Source organism: Melozone crissalis, unplaced genomic scaffold, assembly GCF_028551555.1.
Source record: "Melozone crissalis strain CALT ecotype California unplaced genomic scaffold, PUWL_Pcris_2 ptg000006l_1, whole genome shotgun sequence".
In the NCBI taxonomy this organism is placed as follows: Eukaryota; Metazoa; Chordata; class Aves; order Passeriformes; family Passerellidae; genus Melozone; species Melozone crissalis.
The window spans coordinates 26,727,077-26,744,741 of NW_026535784.1; the positions used below are offsets into that span (position 1 = coordinate 26,727,077).

The 17,665-nt window shown below is 44.6% G+C and overlaps 1 protein-coding gene across 3 annotated transcripts in view; it reads left to right on the forward strand.

Moving 5' to 3' along the window:
• Positions 1-6,331: 6,331 nt before the first annotated feature.
• The window catches only part of IRF2 (interferon regulatory factor 2), a 39,330-nt gene continuing 27,996 nt past the window's right edge, over positions 6,332-17,665 (forward strand). The window contains exon 1 of one of the 3 annotated variants that reach the window (XM_054294547.1): positions 6,332-6,534. The gene's annotated coding sequence lies outside the window, so the exon portion shown is untranslated. Of the gene's footprint in view, positions 6,535-7,412; positions 7,486-7,535; positions 7,612-17,665 lie in introns of those variants that run through there. The other 2 variants (XM_054294555.1, XM_054294563.1) reach the window with 2 other exon arrangements.

A 17,665-nucleotide genomic window follows, 5' to 3' on the forward strand; every position in this document is an offset into this window, starting at 1 on the left:
CTGTAACCCTATCAAGATATCAGTAGCAATGGAAGATTCTGGGAATAGATTACCTGAAATTGATGTCAGCTTTTACTATGCCATGAAAGGTTTCTTATTCAGACCCTGACACTGATTATCCACTCACTTCTGAAAGCCTCAATTCTGTGGGCTTAGCAAACCTGAGAGCAGGGCAACGGCCAGAGTGGCAGAAATGACTTGTCAGAAAAGAAATGCAGCAAGATGGGCTACAGGAGACATGAGTCATGGATGAGCTGCACTCCAGAAACAGCTCAGCAGGGCCAGCTGCTGCCTTTCAGAAAATTAACTTGCTGGACTCGACAAGCCAGCACTGGAGGTGCAGCAGAGGAGCTCAGTACAGTGCATCCAAAAGATGCTGTATCTGCTCTTGCTTTGAGAGGATGGTCAGGTGGATGTGCAGACGATATGGAAAAGCACTCTGGAGATCAGTGTTGCCAGGCCACATACATGAAGGCAGTCAGCAGACAGGACATGTTATCCAAAAATTACCCTTTTGTTAATAATTAAACACTGATTAGAAAAGGTGAAAGAGCCAAAGCTTTAAAGAGAGTGGTGAGTTGGAAACAAATTTGTAACTCATAGTGACCATTTTAATTTCAGATAGAAAAGCCTCAAATTAACTGTTTATAACTGAGTCCCCTCTTTTTTTCTCTCTTTTTGTGGTCACGTTGGGTGGTGTTGCAGTATGAGCTGGAGAGTGCACCAAGGAGGAAAGGCTATATTTAAATAACCCCCGAAAGTTGTAGCATAGGAGGCTGCTGCAGGGTCCGACAAGCTGGGGGGCGCAGAGAGAATTTCCAGTTTTGTCAGCAGGAAACCTCCTGAGGAGGAGCCCCTTATTGACCCCCCTATGCCTCCTTCACCATTGAGAGGTGAGTGAGGTGACGTCCCAGCACCTCTTGCCTCTCCTTCTGAGATGGGCAATGTCCCTGACAGCTCCCATCCCCCAGCAAAGGGGTGCACTGGCACGGACCATGGCAAGTGGGGATGGGGGCTGGGATGCTGGCTGTCCATCCGTCAGGGCATGCCCAGCACAGTCTGGGGTAAGTCCAGTGCCTGGGTTGGCTCCCTCTGTCCTCCTGTCCTCCAGTTTTGGACGGGAGGAAAACACCCCTGTCACAGGGTGGAACTTTTCTCCCCACAAAGCCATGGGACCACGGCAGGATTTAAGGAAGAATATCATCTGTTTGGGAGAGTGATTGATGGGGCAATGTGCCTGGTGAACATTTCTGCAATGCATATCCCTGCAAAGTCTCCTTTTAATGTGAAAATCTACTACAAACAGGAAGGAGAAAAGAGAAAAGTGTCTTCCCCCTCTACAAAGAGAATTGAGCTATTTTAAACAGTAAATACATTTTGAATTAATAAATCAAAGGATGTGTTCATACATGTGGAGAAGCAAAGCTCCTAATACCTGATTATTATCCTGAAGAAACATATTCATTCTGCTTTGTCGAGCCAATAGACAACATATCACTTCTCTTTATATTCTACCTCAGCTTCACTGGGAAAATTGCCATAAAACTTCCACTACAGTGAAACACTCTATTGAAGCAGGGCTAAGCAGGATCACTTTCAGGTGTGATCTGCTGAAGCAGCCTGCCTCCCATCCAGGCTTTCTCTGCCAACTCCACTCCAGCCCTGAAATGTCAAGATGCTGTCATGTGTTTTTAAAGGACTTCTTTCCTCCCTACATTTTACTGTGTGGGCCAAGAGATGTGAGTAACCAAAACCATCTCACAATGCTGTTAATCAAATTCCTGGCTCCCTTTCTTCTCTCCTATTAAATAAAGTGAATTGTGTCCAGCAGCTGAGCTGGCAGAGCCATGGGCTGAAGTAGTGCAGCCAAATAAAAGCAGTGACAAGTAATATGAACAGGCACTACAGTCCTCAATAGTGTTCTGCTATGTCACGTGTTTGCTCTGGGCTCAGGGGACAGGCTCTTCCCAGTTACCTGTCCTCCTGCAGCACCTGGCTGCCGCCAGACCATTGTGATTGGGAAGGCATAACAATTTCTTAGTAGAATAATGTCTGTCACAGGTTATTGCTTTATCTCTTGGCTCTTTCAGACCGAATTTGCTAAGGGCTGGATAAAACAACACCTTTGTGAAGACATTTGGCTTTACTGAAAGTACAAGAGGCTTTGAATTGCAACAGAAAAGTTTTATTTTGCAGTTTAGAGAAGCTACTCTTTAGAGATCTGGTCTGAGCAAATAGATTTTTCCATCTGGAAGAGTTTTCTGTAATTATTACCTATAAAAACAAAGCCCCACTCCCACCATCTCATTTCTCAGTAATCAGAAGAACAGCACAGCTGGAATATGAGAGCTGAGAAGTACTCACTAGTTTAGACACCCTGTTAGGCCTCTAATAGGTGGGTGTCCCTGCTGGCCCAGCCCAAGCAAAACCAAAGGAAATATCCCATGGGTGCATTTGCTCCAAAACGTAGGCACTCAGGAAGATGTGGGTAATACTATTAAAGTAAGAATTATACAACTCTTGTAATTGATTTATTTTCTTGATACTGTCCTGTAACATAAATTAGCTTTCCCACTTTAATGTATCAGAAAAATAAACAGGTCAGCTGTAAGTGAGTAGGTAAGCTTGAGTCCCAGTTCTATGAGAAAATTCACCTTTTCTAATTCTACTTATGAATAGTCCCAATGCCTGTGACAGTGATTTTAAGAACAAAAACGATGGTATAGTCAGCTCCACATAAAGACAGGGTAAAACTCACACGAAAAGCACCAGAAAGGGAAGATGTAATGTTATTAAACTTTTCAAAAATACTATTAAACTTACAAAACAAAACAATCAAAACAAAAACAAACAAAAACCCACACCAAAATGACTGGCATATTGCATATTTATTTACTTTCTGGAACTTAAGGGATTCCTAGTCTGAGATTTTTTTCTCACAGAAATGAACTCCAGGCCAGAAAAAGAGACTCATTTGTGAAGAAAATGCAGGATGCTAATGGAAGCAGCTGATTCCAGTAGCCAGATCCCTAAAGAAGGTCGTTAAAAGAATAAGTTGCAAACTTTGGCAGTTCTGCAGAAGAAAGGCAGTGGATACATGATGCTTCTGGGTTAAATTCTCTGGTTTTAAGCTGCCATATCTCACTGAAACAGCAAAGTCACAAGAGGTTAAAGTCTCTTTGTGGAGGCAATGAGTCACAGCTGAAAGTTAAGTTTAGAAAACTAAAGCTGCCCATTCCCATTACCTTTCAGCATTAAAAAAGGAATCACAAGAGAAGATTTAACTTCTGGTATAACTTCTGATTTTGTGGTGCTAGGAGCCGTGTAGGGAAAGGTCTTTGTCAATGCACAAAATGCATCAAGACCTTGAATGTGCTCCACTGAGAACAGGTGAAGGTGGTAGGAGGAGATGGCAAGACCGAGCTGCAAATTCTGCCCAATGCCTTGGCTTGTGTGTCTCAGGGATCTCACTGTTCCCTTTGACCAAAACCAACTCATGTAATTCACAGCAATGACACTTAGTGTCCACTGAATGAGACATTAAAGTATTAAAATTATGGTATTTTTTCTACACAATATTTACTGATACATAAACTACAGTATTTTTCACAGCTGGCTCATTCTGCGAACAAATTAAAAGCTCATACTAGAAAAAATAGCAACTACTGAGTACTGCAAAAGCCAGCCCAAGTCACTCTACTCTTTGCTTGGAGGGAGGTGTGGGAGTAGCCTTCCTGCCCTGAACCATTTGCAGGCATTTCTATTCAGGCAGGACTTTTTGAAGGGTACCAAAGAGGTTCTAGCCCCTAGAAATTTGTGCCTTTGGGGGCTGTCTGAGGCAGAGTTGGTGTCTTTGCATTCAATAGACCTCGTGGAATTTTTTTTGTTCTGTGAATGCGTACAGGTGCTTTTTTGGGATCCTCTGTGAACTACTGGCGCCTCAAAGGAGGATGTCCTACTGTCTAATTACCTACTGCATAAAGATCCACCTCCTTCTGTTGGCTTTAAATTGGCCACCTGCTAGTTTCACTTGATGCTCTCTAGTTCTTATATTAGAAAAGAAAGCAAATAATCCACCCCTACTCCTCTCTACTCATTATTCTCTCTGGTCTGACTGTTTTCTGTTATCACTTCTCCATCATGTATAATCTTGGTCACTTAAATCCTTGTATCACTCTAACATCAGGGTGGCTTCATGTTTGTGTTTGTTGCTTTTCTCTGGATCTTTGCTGTTCCTGTTACACATGATCAATGGAGGCATGTTGCAGCCCTCCCCATTCTGTTCTTTGCATTTCACCCTGCCATCTTCCACCAGCTTTGGGACAGCTTCTGAGTGCTGAACCAATTCTTCCATGAGTTATTGCAACTGTTAGATCTTATTTCTGAGTGGGAACAAGTTGGTTAGAAATTTCTCATTTTCCATCAGTTCACTCCTTTCTAATCCAACCTGGCCATAGTAACCATCTCTAGCCTGGTCAGAGGGCACTAATACCCTACTGTTATCCTAGTTGGACCTTCAGTCTGTGAAAATTTGCCTTTAGTTATTGGAGATCGCTGATTTTGCTGTTATTTTGTCATGGAGTTCATAGCCCCTTGCCCTATAGCCACAGCCTGGTCTGACCCTCCTACATAAGCTGTGGTCTGTCGCTACCGTGTCCTGCTGAATATTTCCTTTCCCTGCACATCTAATCAGTCAACATGCCAATCTGAGCCAGGTGTCCCATATCCCTCACTCTCATTCCACTGTGGCTCCATGGAAATCAGTCTCTTCTGGAAGTGTCTGGGAGTATCAGCCATGTGGGTAGGACCTTTCTTGCTTCTCTTGTGCACCTGTTCTGGGAACCTGTGTCCCTCCACATGAATGTGGATCTCTCCTTACTGCTGGGAATGTTTCTAGAGAAGTTTAGAAGGAGATGCTTGATTTTACTGTTCTACCTGGCATGCTATGTCTTACTTCCCAAACCTCCTCCTTGACCTTTCCTACTTCACTGGCGCACATGTGGACCACAGCCACCTTCTAGGCCGCAGTGGTTTTTTGGGAGGTGGTGCTGAGATCCATGAGATTCATGGTCTCTGCCAACCTAATTTGTTTTGTGATTGTGTTCTCAGTGCAAGGAAAGCCTTTTCACAACAGGAGGTCTCACAAGGGTTGACTCCCTATCTCATTGCTAGCTCGGTGTCCTCTGCACGTCCAGGGATGCTGCCACAAAGGATCCTCAGTGCCCACAGCACCTGGAGAACAGCTCCCCCTCCATTTGCTGCACAGCTGGAGAGCACACGGCTCCTTAACCACTCCTCTGTGCCACTCCTCACACAACCCTCGGTGTGCCGGCACTTCTCCCACCCCGTGCATCGTGTGCAGCACACGGAGCTGCACTGCTTGGCTACCTGAGCGCCTTGGATGTTTGTGCATACAGCACACACATAGATGGATATGTGTGCGAGGGAAATATATACATGCCCCTCTCTGTCTCCGTATACAGCTCTTTGGAATGACTACATTTCATATCTCCGCCAGCCTCCAAGTGCTCTTTTCCTTTCTCATTTATGGCTAGGGCTAGGAATGGCACATTGCAACCTCAGTGGATTTTATTTACTGTAGTTTGAATCGGGATTATCAAAACCCTGTAGAAAGCTTTGGTGCTACATTGACTCCATAATTAACGGCAGTTTGTAAAATCCGTTGAAATCCAAGAGCTCTCTCGCAGTAAGCCAGCCGCTTGAGCCTCGCTGGGTTCAAAGGATCTGATCTGTAATTGTCCTCGTTGTGGAACTACGACGTTGTACTTTTCCAAAGGCAATGACAGCTCTCGCATGCGCGTGTACCAGACCGAAACCAAGACTCCCACCTCAGCAGAGGGGCTGGAGACGCAAGGAGCGATTCAGTCCGCGCTGGTGGAGCTGAGCGGCGGGGATTCCTCTCTGGTCCCCGGGAAAACCTGCTTGGAGCGCTGGGTTTGTGCGTCCCAGAGCAGCGCTCCTCGGGGCTGGCTCCGGCTCTCGGTGCGGCTCTGCGTGTTGCGGGAGGTCGGGGATCAGCGGGAGCCGGTGCCGGGCGGGGGTCGGCGGCGGAGTCCCGGGCTGTGCCGTGCCCCGGCCCTGTGCCGTGCCGTGCCCCGGCGCTCTGCTGTGCTGTGCCGTGCTATGCCCTAGCGCTGAGCCGCGCCGTGCCCTAGCGCTGAGCCGTGCTGTGCCCTAGCGCTGAGCCGTGCTGTGCCGTGCCGTGCCGTGCCCCGGCGCGGCGGTGACGGGCTCAGCGCTTCCGCGCCCGCCGCCGCAGCCCTGCCCCCGCCGCCTGCGCGGCCGGCCCGGCCCGGCGGAGAGGCGGGGGGATTTCCAAGCGCCGGCGGCCTCGCCGCTTCCTCTCCTTGTTTTGCTTTCGATCTGGCCCTCTCTCCGCCCGGGCGGAGGCACTGAACTTTTAGTTTTGCTCCCGCGATTATTCAGCGCCTGTTTTCATTTCCATTTCGTGTCCCCTGGCAACGGAGGTAACCTTGAGGAATTATATAAGGGCCGCGAAAACGGGCCGGCAAGGTAATTTTGAATTATTTTCTAATTTTTTTCCTATTTATTCTTTTCTTCACATTTAATTTTCATTTTATTTTTCCGCATTGCTGCCGTTTCCGTGTGCGGGGCAGCGGGGGCTCCCGGGCAGATGCGCATCGGTTTTAAAAACAAAAGGTCGGGCTGCAGCGACCGGGGCCGAGCCTGACTCCGCCGCTACGTTTGAGAACTGGGGGGGAAGGGAAGAGGCGGCCGCGGCGGAGATAGAGCGGCCGGGGGGTACCGCCGCTCCCCGGGTGGGGAGGCAGCCCGGGCGCACGGACAAAGGCGGGGGCGCAGGGTCGGGAGGGCCGCGGGCCGGGCCAGGCCGGGCCGGGGGGCCCCGCACTTGTTGCGGGGCCGGGGCGCGGTGGCTCCGATGAGGGGAGGGCAGGGCAGGGGAGCGGCGGCGGCACGGGCGGAGGGGCCGCGGGCGGGGGTCGGTGTGCGGGGGGGGCGCTGCCCCCGCGGGCCGGGGGCGGGAAGGGGCGGGGCCCGGCCCGCCTCGCCGAGCGCCCGTTACACAAGCGCGGGGCGGGGCCGCCCCCCCAGCCCTCAGCGCCGCCGCTCGCCGGGCCCGGGAGGCAGCGGGGCCCGGGATCCCCGCCTCGAGAGGGCACGGCCGCGGCAGTGCGAGGGGCAGAGGCGGCGGGGCCCGGGCAGGCGGGTTCCGCGGTAGCGGCGGAAGGAGGAAGTGGCGCTCGGCTCCCGGCGGGAAGGGCCTCCCGGGCGGGCACGGCGGCGTGGCCGCCTCGGCAGGCGCTGCGCTGCCCCACGCCAGCGAGCAGAGCCCAGCGCTGCCGTGTAACCCCAGAGGGAGGTTAGGAACAAGGATTTCCTTTGTGCGCAGTACGCAGGGTCAAATGTCCGGCGTCTTGCCATGGCTGGGATCGAATTTGCAAGTACCTGAAGGGTTGGATCCCTCGGCCCAGATTCCCAGAGGTACTTAGGTCTTTAACTCTCGTTTTGATTAGTGTGAGCTCGTAAGCAGCAGAGTCTGTCTTAACCTTTATTCTTCAGACACAGAGCTCAGATAAAGGAATTCCGGAGTGCAGAACTTTCCTTCCGGTGAGTGTACGGTTGTAATTTATAGCTCACCTTACCGTGCTCAGGGCTTGCAGACAGCATTCTCTTGAAGGTATGAGCAGTTGTAACAGATAACCTCAGTTTCTGGAGATGAAATACAACGTGTTTAAGTTTACAGTTATTTTATTTAAGTCTTAACAATCTTTGCAGGATGCCTGTGTTAGTACCATAAAAAGGGAGTGGAGCAGCAACATTTAAATTCACCCTAACACAGAGACAGTCGCACAAAAGCAGCAGAACTGATCTCTGAGCAGATGGTCTCAGTCTGAATCGCAGTCTTTCTTTGCTGCCTGCCCCTTCAGATGCATCAGTGTCCTTCTTTGGCCCTGTTGGTAACATGCTGCCAGGGAATTACTTCATGTTCCCCTTTCCTTTTGCTGGTAAGCCATGATGAAAGGTGTGAGAGCTCCAACTCCTCAGGCACAGTATCACTTCATGTGCCACACTGCAGCTCTTCAGTGAGGTGCAGGCACGGCAAGGTGCCAGCCTGTGAGCCTGTGTTACCTCCCCGAGGCTGGGGGTCCCAGCAGGCTGGCAGAGGCAGGCAGAGCAGTCAGTCACTGTCATTGTTTGGCACATGTATTAGCACTGCTAGCCAGTTACTTGCTGATGACAGAAGTGACAGATTTTAGGGGCTGTCAAGTCAGTCTCTAGAGAAGAGCTGCTCATCACAGGCCATGCTATGTGGAAATGGGTAGCCAAGAGGTATGAGAAATAACAGGCTGTTAGGAAGGAGGGGTTAAAGGCCCCTTTCTCCATTGAGGAAAGGTCTTAAATGTGTGGGACCAAGTGGAGTTAGGGGCAGTTTTAATACAGAGTTGAGAAAATGATGAAGAAAAAGCTGTGCTAAGATTCAAGAGAAAATAAAAATCTTTATTTGAATAAATAGAGTCTACATTAGAAGAATAGACTTTATGTAAATAAATTTGCAGCCAGGTTATGTATGCCTTCAATGAAAACATGTGCTTATATGTACAGTATATATAATAATATATGTTCAAAAACCAAACAGTGGGAAAAAGCTGATGGATAAGGATTGTAAGGTTTGCCATGATACTCTCTCTCTTGAGGTGATGCATCACCTTCATGGTGTTAAAACACCTTCATGGTAGAATACTTGGAATACCAAAACTTTGCGGATGCATGGAGACTGAGTAGGACTGAGTAGCTTGCACACACATAATGTGGGAAACTTTTTGTTAAAGAGGAAATAACTGTTTGGGGAAGTAACACAGGGTCCCATGCCCTGATGTCCTAGGCCTGTGTAGGAAGAGATTAGGGCTATGTGACTGCCCAACCTAGATGTTGACAAAAATGTCATGTATTAAGGGAGTGTAGAGAAGCTCCAAGAGTAGAAAATATGATTGTCAATGAGGGACCGCAGTTGCCCCTGTGTAGATTATGTCATGGTCCAACATGAACTTTGCCCAGGTGCCAAAAAAACCTGCTTTCTGGGTGTAGTTTGTACAGATGCACTGGGGGAAACAACTCTGGACAAGGTACTGGCCAGCAAGAATTAAATTCAGAATTTTCATTCAAAATCCCAGCAAGTTCTGACATGACCCTGGTCATAATGTCCTTAAAATCAATGTTGTTTCAGGAGCTGCAAAGGCAAGGATTGTTGAGGCAGTGTTTACTCTTCCTAAGTAGTTCTTCATATAGCGAGGAAAGAAGTTAATCAAATGGTGACAGGCAGCCAAAAGTGTAAAATTGTTGCAAGTGGCATGTATTTCTTCAAAGACACTAAGAGTAAAGGCTCTAAGCAATTGTGTGCCAGCTGTCAAAAATACCAAAAAAGCTGAGCAGGCTGACAAGCAAAGCAGCTCAGTACAAGTAAAAAGACCTCTCTCAAATGTTAAGATTTTGTTTTCAGATGGGAAAGGTGGAAAAGAACATAACAAATGTTCACACACAGTTAGATAAGCCAAAGAGTCATGCAGCTAAAGGCATGAGAACAATTAGAATATACTCTTTGCAGCTCATCAAACCCAGGAAGCTTGCTGATAAGTTATCCATGTGTAGAAGAAGTGCCCAAGGAAGATAAAGTCAGTGTAAGAGTGAAACAAATTCTCTGAGCGTTGCTTCACCAAGAAAGAGTCAAAAGAGATTCTTTTGCAAGAGGCTTTCTCTTTTTTTAAAGGAGTGAACATGTCGGGGAGCTCTCCAAAGCCAAGCGTCGGTGAGAGAGGGTATGGGAACAAAGCATTGGGAAGGATGAAGCTGGAGGCAGGAGGTGATACTTGTTGCAGAGTTTTGAAACAACCGAAATGGAAAGTTGCTGAAATGTTGCCTCTTGTGTGTAACTCCTTGTGCAGGCCTGCTTTGGTGCTCCAGAAATAGAATGTAACAAATGAGCTGTCCCTTTTCCAGGGTTTCTCTGGAGACCCAGAACTCGAGGATGGGCATTTTTGGTTGATTGGTTTGTTGGTTGCCAAGGGTTAGTGAATGGGACTAGTGAACATGGGTATAAATGTGAAACAGTGACAAAGACTAGGCCTGGCTTATGTTGCCAGGGAGGTGAGTGTCATGACTCTTGTGGCGTTCTCTGAAGGTGTTACTGAGCTGTTGTCTGGTTGATGCAGGGCCAGTTTCAAGGTGGGATCAGTTTGCTTTGGGCTGTGTAGTCACGGCCAGTTTGCTCATTGAAAAGAGGTTGTACCCTCACCCCAAGTCTGCCCAGGGCCTGTGCGACTCAAGGGATGCAGGAAGAGACAGGTGGGAATGTGGCAAATTTTCCAGTTCTATTAACTCATTTGGAGCATGAAAATCCCAAAGGCTGAACCCCAAAGTCTGCAGAAAAATCTTATTTTGAAAGTGTGGGTGTAAGTTTGCAGATGAAGTTCAGTACAGCCCAATTTCAGTGTAATACATGTGGAAGGGATTGCAATCCTAATTTTTCTGTACACAAAAATGAAGCATGAACTAACTTTCTACTCAGGAAAAAAATCATACAGCTTGTAAAATCCAATGAAAATATAAGCTCTGTGCCAAGATGTGGCAAAAAAGGACAGGACAGGTTAGGAATTATTAGGAAGGAGTTAAAAAAAGAAATAAAAAGCACCATCACGCCACTACAAATGCATGTTACTCCCCTCTCCTGATTGAGGAAGTAGTGAAATTTGCTGAGCTACAGAGGAGGATGTCAAAGATGATGAAGGGTAGCAATGAGCTTTTGTGAAAGAGCAAGTAGCTTGGAAAAGAAGTGACTGAAGGGACTGTGGGGATTTTCTTCAAAATCATTAGTGTCATGAAGAAAGTGAAGAGGCAAGATAAATGAGACCCGAATAAAACAATTGGGAGGCAACTTCAAAAAACCAGATGCTTGTCCTGCAATACGTAAATTGTGGTGCTCACAGCCACTGCGTGTTTGTCTGGGGTTTACTCGGGTTCACGAGTGATTAGTCAGTCTTTTGGAGAGAAACTTGCTGTGCAACTTAGCAGTCAGGACAGTTCAGTATCAAATTTTGGGCACTGACTGCTGACAGAGAATTGCTGAAAACTGCTAGTAGAAATTTCCACTGAGAAGCATAAGCCACCATCCGTTTGCAGATAGCAGAGAGAAGCAAGGCCTTTTATTGCCCTTTGTTTTGTGAAACTTGTGACATAAGATTTTACCAAACTTCTAGGGGAAAAAATAGCCTGTGCTGATCCTGTTTAATGTGGGCTTGCTGCCCCAGCCCTTGTTAAGCTGACACCAGTTACAGTCAGGTAAAATGTATCCTGTGTGCATTCAACACTGCATTGGAGCAGTACCCCTGCACAATCCCTCTGACATTTGCAGGATTAGAACCTCAGCTTGTATTTTGTGCATCATGTATTAAATTCATGGTCCGTTTCTAGGTAAAGATACAGCACTAATCTCGTGTTACTCTTGCTTATCTCCATGTCTCAGTTGTAAAGATTGTTCTTTTGAAACCTGATTCTTCAAAGGCCTGCAATGATTGTGATATTGAGGACGTAAACCATGAGACAGTGTTTACAGAAGTTTTATTGTAGCTAGTGCTGCTGCAAACTGTGATTAGTGCAAAACATTTTCTGGCTCGTCCTTTGAGATCTCAAGTGCAAAACAAAAGAATAAGTAAGCTTAAAAGATTCTGGATATAGTGAATGAGAGGAACAAATTTGTTAAGGTGCATATTCCTCATGTATGAATAGCATTATGCAAAATATTATTCTGTTTAATTAAATAAGTTCCTCTTGGGGTTTTTTTGGTTTTGTTTTGGTTTCATTTTTTTCAGAAGTTTGAATGTATGAAGGTTCTTTTTTGTATTGAGTATGTGTAAACTCTTGTGTTAAGATTAAAATAGCCACTAAAAAAAACTGAAATCAACAATTAACAGTTAGTGGAATGGAATCTATGAGAACAGTTTAGAGTTTAATATCAACCTATGTGTATGTAAATATATATATATACAGATGTACATATCTACGTATCTACATATATATAAAATTTAGATAGTTTGTATATAGCATAAATAATACATTGTACAGCACATACTTCTTATTAATAAACTGTGAAAAGGTTTTAAAATTTGCTCTTACAGTTTGTGCTGGATATGTTTGCAATTTCTTGGAAGCTCATGTAAAATTTCTGGTTTTTTGAATGACCCAGAGAAGAAAGAAAGAAAGAAGTGGTAAGCAGTACAGTAATGTTTGATTTCTTGATTTGTAATATATTGCAAGCCCAACTTTCTGTATGCCGGAAATCTTCTGATCCCTTTGTTTGCTTGGGAGCAGATTGCATTAGATCAAGTACAGCAGTCTTTAGGACAAAGCAAACATTTTATCTTGTTGCACCTTGGACACACATCCAGGAGCAAATCTGCCTGCATGTGGCATATTGTTTCACCCCAGGTGCAGAATTTAAATTTTAACTCTTAAGTTATTTTAACATTCAGTTGTTGCTATATAGGTTGCTATATTTCAAGATAAGCTTGGAAGTAATAATTTTCATATTCCTGTCTATTAAAGAGGAGGGCAGATTTGATGGTTTTTCAGCTAACGTTGACGGGCTTGGTTTGTAGCTCACAGCATATTTCTGGTGTTAGGAATGGCATTAAGGTGTGTCAAAACTGGTTAAATTTGTTCTTTGTTCTGAACTGCACGTGACAGTGGATGTTGTCTGACCATTTCCCTTTTGCTGTAAAATTATTTTAAGTACTTTTAAAAGACTTAGATACTTAAGATTAATGCAGCACAAAAGAAGGAAGGGTTGCTTACGCATTTGGTTTTGAAAGTGTGACCTGTGGTTAAGTTCTGCTTTCTCATTCATATGGAGGGATATATGTGACTTGAAGGGCCTGATAAGTGCACAAAAGACAAAGCCTGGACTGTGATATTTCTGTTGATATTGCATGTTGCTTGACAGCATTCCAGGCAGGCCTCTTACAGCTTTATCTGAGCAAGACACTGCCTTTCTTGGTTAATAAATTAAGGTAGCAATAAATTCAGCTCTTTCTGTGCATTTCATACATATGTGTATATCACATTTCGTGCCTGGTGTGGGCTTTTGTGCATTTGGTGTACTGGCTGTCTTTTAAGGTGTTTTGTTGACTCCTGTATTCAGGACTTTATATGCAACTGAGACATGAATCAAGTGGAAAATAGTGAAGTATTGAATTTAATTGGATGAGGCATATAAATCTGTAAAATCAAAACTAAACAGCTCTGCCCCAAAACACTTTCTAAAATTGTGACAGCATGTTAAAAAGTTTATCTAAGGAAAAAAAATTCTGCAATAAGAAAACAGGCAGGATAGGAGAGCAATGTTTTTAAATTACTGAGAGCTTGCCTGCAGCATTTGAAATCCCAGTAGTGTTACATGAAAAAGATGAAAGCAAAACTTGAGGATAAAATTGAAACCAAATATAAACAAAAGTGAAACCGACTCCGTTGGTTTTCATTTCCCAGTTGGCAAAAATGAAATAAGCACAGAGCAAAGAAGCATGAGAGCTTGAAAAATTAATTCAGTTTTACCATTTATTTAATCTGTCATCTAAATTAGACTGCTGCATGGCAGCACCCCCTTAGCAAACTACACAATGGAGGGTAGGGGCTGCACTCCTGGTTTATCCAGGTACCACTTCTCACAGCCAGAGGTCTGGGCAAAGGCCCTGCAATATGGGAAGTGCTGTCTTCTCCAGTAACAGAAGTGCTGTTTTGAAATCTGTGGCAAACATGTACACGGAGTACAGTGGAAGTGATGACGTCCAGGACGATGAACGGGAGTCAGTAACTCAGCTGGCCAGAGCACTTGAGCTTTAGTCTTGTTGAGGTTTGAGTTACTAATAAAATTGGGTATAAAATACATGGTTGGTTTTTTTTGTTTGTTTTTTCTAATTTCACCTTTGAGGTCATCCACTTAGACCGGGGCCAGATCAACGGTAACCAAAAGGTGTAATCCAGTATCAGTTTTGCTGATGGTATGAAATGACTGTGAATGGTTTCACTCAATTTCCACAGATCAGTCAACAGCTAGAATGTACTTTGTGACATTGAGAACTACCTGGTGAATTAGTCAGAAGATGGACAAACATTGGATGGCTGTGTAATCTCAAATACATTAATTTGAGATTTCATTTCTCCTTCTCCTATTTAGATTTGAGATTTCATTTCTCCTTTTCCTATTTGGAGATGCATGCTCCTGGGCTGCATTGAAAAAAAGGTTGGGTGTTGACAAGAAGCTTGGACAATCTCTGCTCTGCTAATGCTCTTTATTTCCAGAGGTCCAATTCTCACACATTTGAACACATTGCATTCAAGTATATAAAAACGAAATGTTTTGGATGCCAGAACAATTCTGAGATTTGAGATTGATGAGAGAATATGAAGAAGTCTAACTTTGTTTAGTTTAATAATATTTATGCAGCTTAGATGAGAAATGAAGATGAGTTGAGTTGCCTCACTCTAGCTCAGTAGTATTTTAGGAAACTTCCAAGATAGAAATAGCTGCTGCAGATCACAAAGTGAGGCTAATTGCTGTTGGTCTGCAGTCAACACAAAACCTTTAAATTAAAAGCATATTCTGTAACCAATGCTATTAACTATTCATATCCTGTGTGTCCTGTGGCATAGGAAAGAGTAGCACTTCTAGAAAAAGGAGCATTAGGTGATATTTCAACAAGCATAAGTACAAGCATTTAATGCTTAGTACACTTTAAGTGCACTTCTTTCAGCTGTGTGTGCAAGAGAAAGATATTTCTTTCTTAAATTCTCCAGCGTCCAGCAGAATCTCTGTAATAACTAATTCAATTTCTTTTTTATGCTCAACACATCTGTGTCTTTCATGGTGCTATTTTTGTAACTGTAAATAAGTTCATGTGACAGACATGTTTCCAGCTCACAGTGGGTGATTCAGAGGATCTCAACCTCCAAGTATGTGCCTGCCATGATCTGTCTGTAAAGAAAGTGTCTAAGTAATCATAAGAGTATTTTTTACAAATCTGAAATAGTGTATACTTTTCTTGAATACCTTTTCTTAGAAGTATAGGAGAAATTGCTTTGCTGAAAGGGCTGCATTTGCTTCTCTCAGTTAGGCAGAGGTAGTTTATGCCTTTTGCTGCTGGATCTGGGTGCTGTGCTAACAATTACAACTTTGGATAGCAGAGGTATAGTTGTGGGTTAGCTATTAACTTCAGTGGTAGAAACTGCCCTTGCCTAGACAATAAAATGAAAGCTTTAAGCAAATATTAAATCACACTTTAGTGTAGTGTGCAAATAGTTCTTGCTGTGTGTTGCAGAACAGTATGTTATACAAACAAAGGTAGCTGTGGGAAAGAAGCCCAGTCCAAGCAAGGTGGACTTATCCTGATATCCATATCAGGTACAGGTCATGGCCAGTGAATGTGAAAACTCTTCCTTGAACACATTTCTCAGTGCTTGCTGTCAGGAATAATTTTTCTCTGCATCCATGAGTGCCTCCAAAATATCATTGACTTCTTGCAATCCTGTCTGAGCCTCACGAGCCATCAGTGTGGGAACAATGAGATTAAGCACTTTTCTTTTACAATGGCTCTTTTCTAATGTATAGCACCCTATAAGGCACTCACCCTGTACTTAGCACAGGAATGTTAGGGAGGACACTGAGGTAAAGACTGTCCCAGCTTTAAAAGGTACTCTCACAGTTTAAGTTCTGATCCTACCGGTGGGTGCATGCATAATTTCCCACTGCTTTCAGAGGGATCCAAGTAGTAAAAGTGCTTGTTAAGAGTTTTAGGGGTGTCTCCTGTAAACTTAGTCATGGAGCTCATGAGAATGCAGGGGTCTAACAGAACCATGCCATCGAGTTGCATCAGTGAAGTGATTGTTTATAATTGTTTGAGCTTTAATAGCCTTCTAGTTTTCACCTTGGTGGAAAATTCTTTATGAATCAGGTGTCAAGTGCTGAGTTTTCCTGGCAGCTTTAAAGAACACACAGAGTTTGGCTTCCATGGATTCCAAATGACAGCTAAGGAGCAGCAGCAATTACCTGTGGGTATTCAGGAGTGGATTCGCATGTGAGTGCTTAATTCCAGAATAAAATAGATTATACTACTCTCCAATGCAAGGAATTAATTACTCCCTGACAACCATGACAACAAATCTCTTCTTGTAAACAAGTCCCTCCCAAACTTGTCTGAGTGAAGTACAGAAAAGTCACCACCTCTCTTTTAGGCAGCGTTTGAGAGAAAAATATTTAGAAATCCCAGATACTGAGGACAAGTCATGGTCAATCGTCAGATGTAACACAAAGCTTAAGAAGAAAACTAATCAGATATTGGACTGATTATAAATAATCGATTTATGACTGCTTTTGAGACTCCTGGAGGAGCTGGCAAGATGTGTTGTCATCCTGATGCCAGCAGATTCTGGCATCTCCTGTCTTCACTCCCTGAACACCTGAGGAAAAAAAAAAGAAAGAAACCTCCAGGAAACAAAGTATTCTTGTAAAGCTGAAACGAAAGCAATCATTTTGTATTGTCACCGGACTAGCAGACATCCATGCTTGTGCAGATGAGCGTTGTGGCAAGGATACCGTGGAGATGATCTTTAGCACTCTGTTAAAAGCCTGGCCCAAATTCCCAGCTGATGTAGGCTGCTGCAATGCCAGAGAAGTGGATGTGCTCAGCCACAGACATTGTGTTCTTCAAGTGTTGTGATAGGTAGAGCCATCACAAGGGAAATTTCATTGTGGGTATTGAGAGGCTGGAGCCTTGCTTCATCATGGCTAAGTGCAGAAGTAAAAAAAGAGCAACCTTCTGGGTTTATTGTATTAAAATAAGATGGACTTTCTTCGGTGCACTTCTAGTCTGCAAATCCAAGGGCTAACTTTAATGAAGCCTGAGATCACTGCAAAGTAACAACTCATGTCTTTGCTGCTGAGGGAGAATAAGCTGTGCATGGAAACCAAAGGAAAGAGTGTGTTTTGATGTGTAACGTTTGAATCGCAGCCAGGGCATGTTAACACCCTTTGGGTGGAACAGAAATGCTATAGGGCTGATGAAACACACTCCATATACAGTAGGAGTTCTCACAGAACATTTTCCTGGGCGTGTTTAACGTGCAGTCTGTAATGCTGATTTCAGTACATGTTTAAGTTACTTTTGCCTTTGTTTTCTTTGGTTTTTGTTTTGTTTTCAGGGAAAGACGGGTTGGTTGTTTTTTGCCCTCTGTTGCTTGAGGATAAAAGTGCTTTTCTTCATTCTACTTTGTCTATTGTTCTTGGGTACAGCAGCAGGAGAGGAGTGCATGCTGAATGCTTCCTTCCTCCACCTGCCTTGCAATGAGGTGGGCACAACCTGGACACTGCATTGCAGGGCCTTGCAAGGTTGGGTAGCTGTTGCTAGCATGAATCTGCCATGGAGAGCTCGATTTCCCAGGTTTTCACCCCACAAAGCTTTCCCCTTAGCAGCTATAGTCCTGTTGTAGCCCTGTCACGTTTTGTTTGGGAATCTAGGGAAGCAGGTGAAGTATTGCCTGGTGGTTGCCTGTACAGGTTCTTCTTAATGGCCAGGCCATGCCTTACACCATTCTGCCCAGGACCTGTGCTCTCCCATCC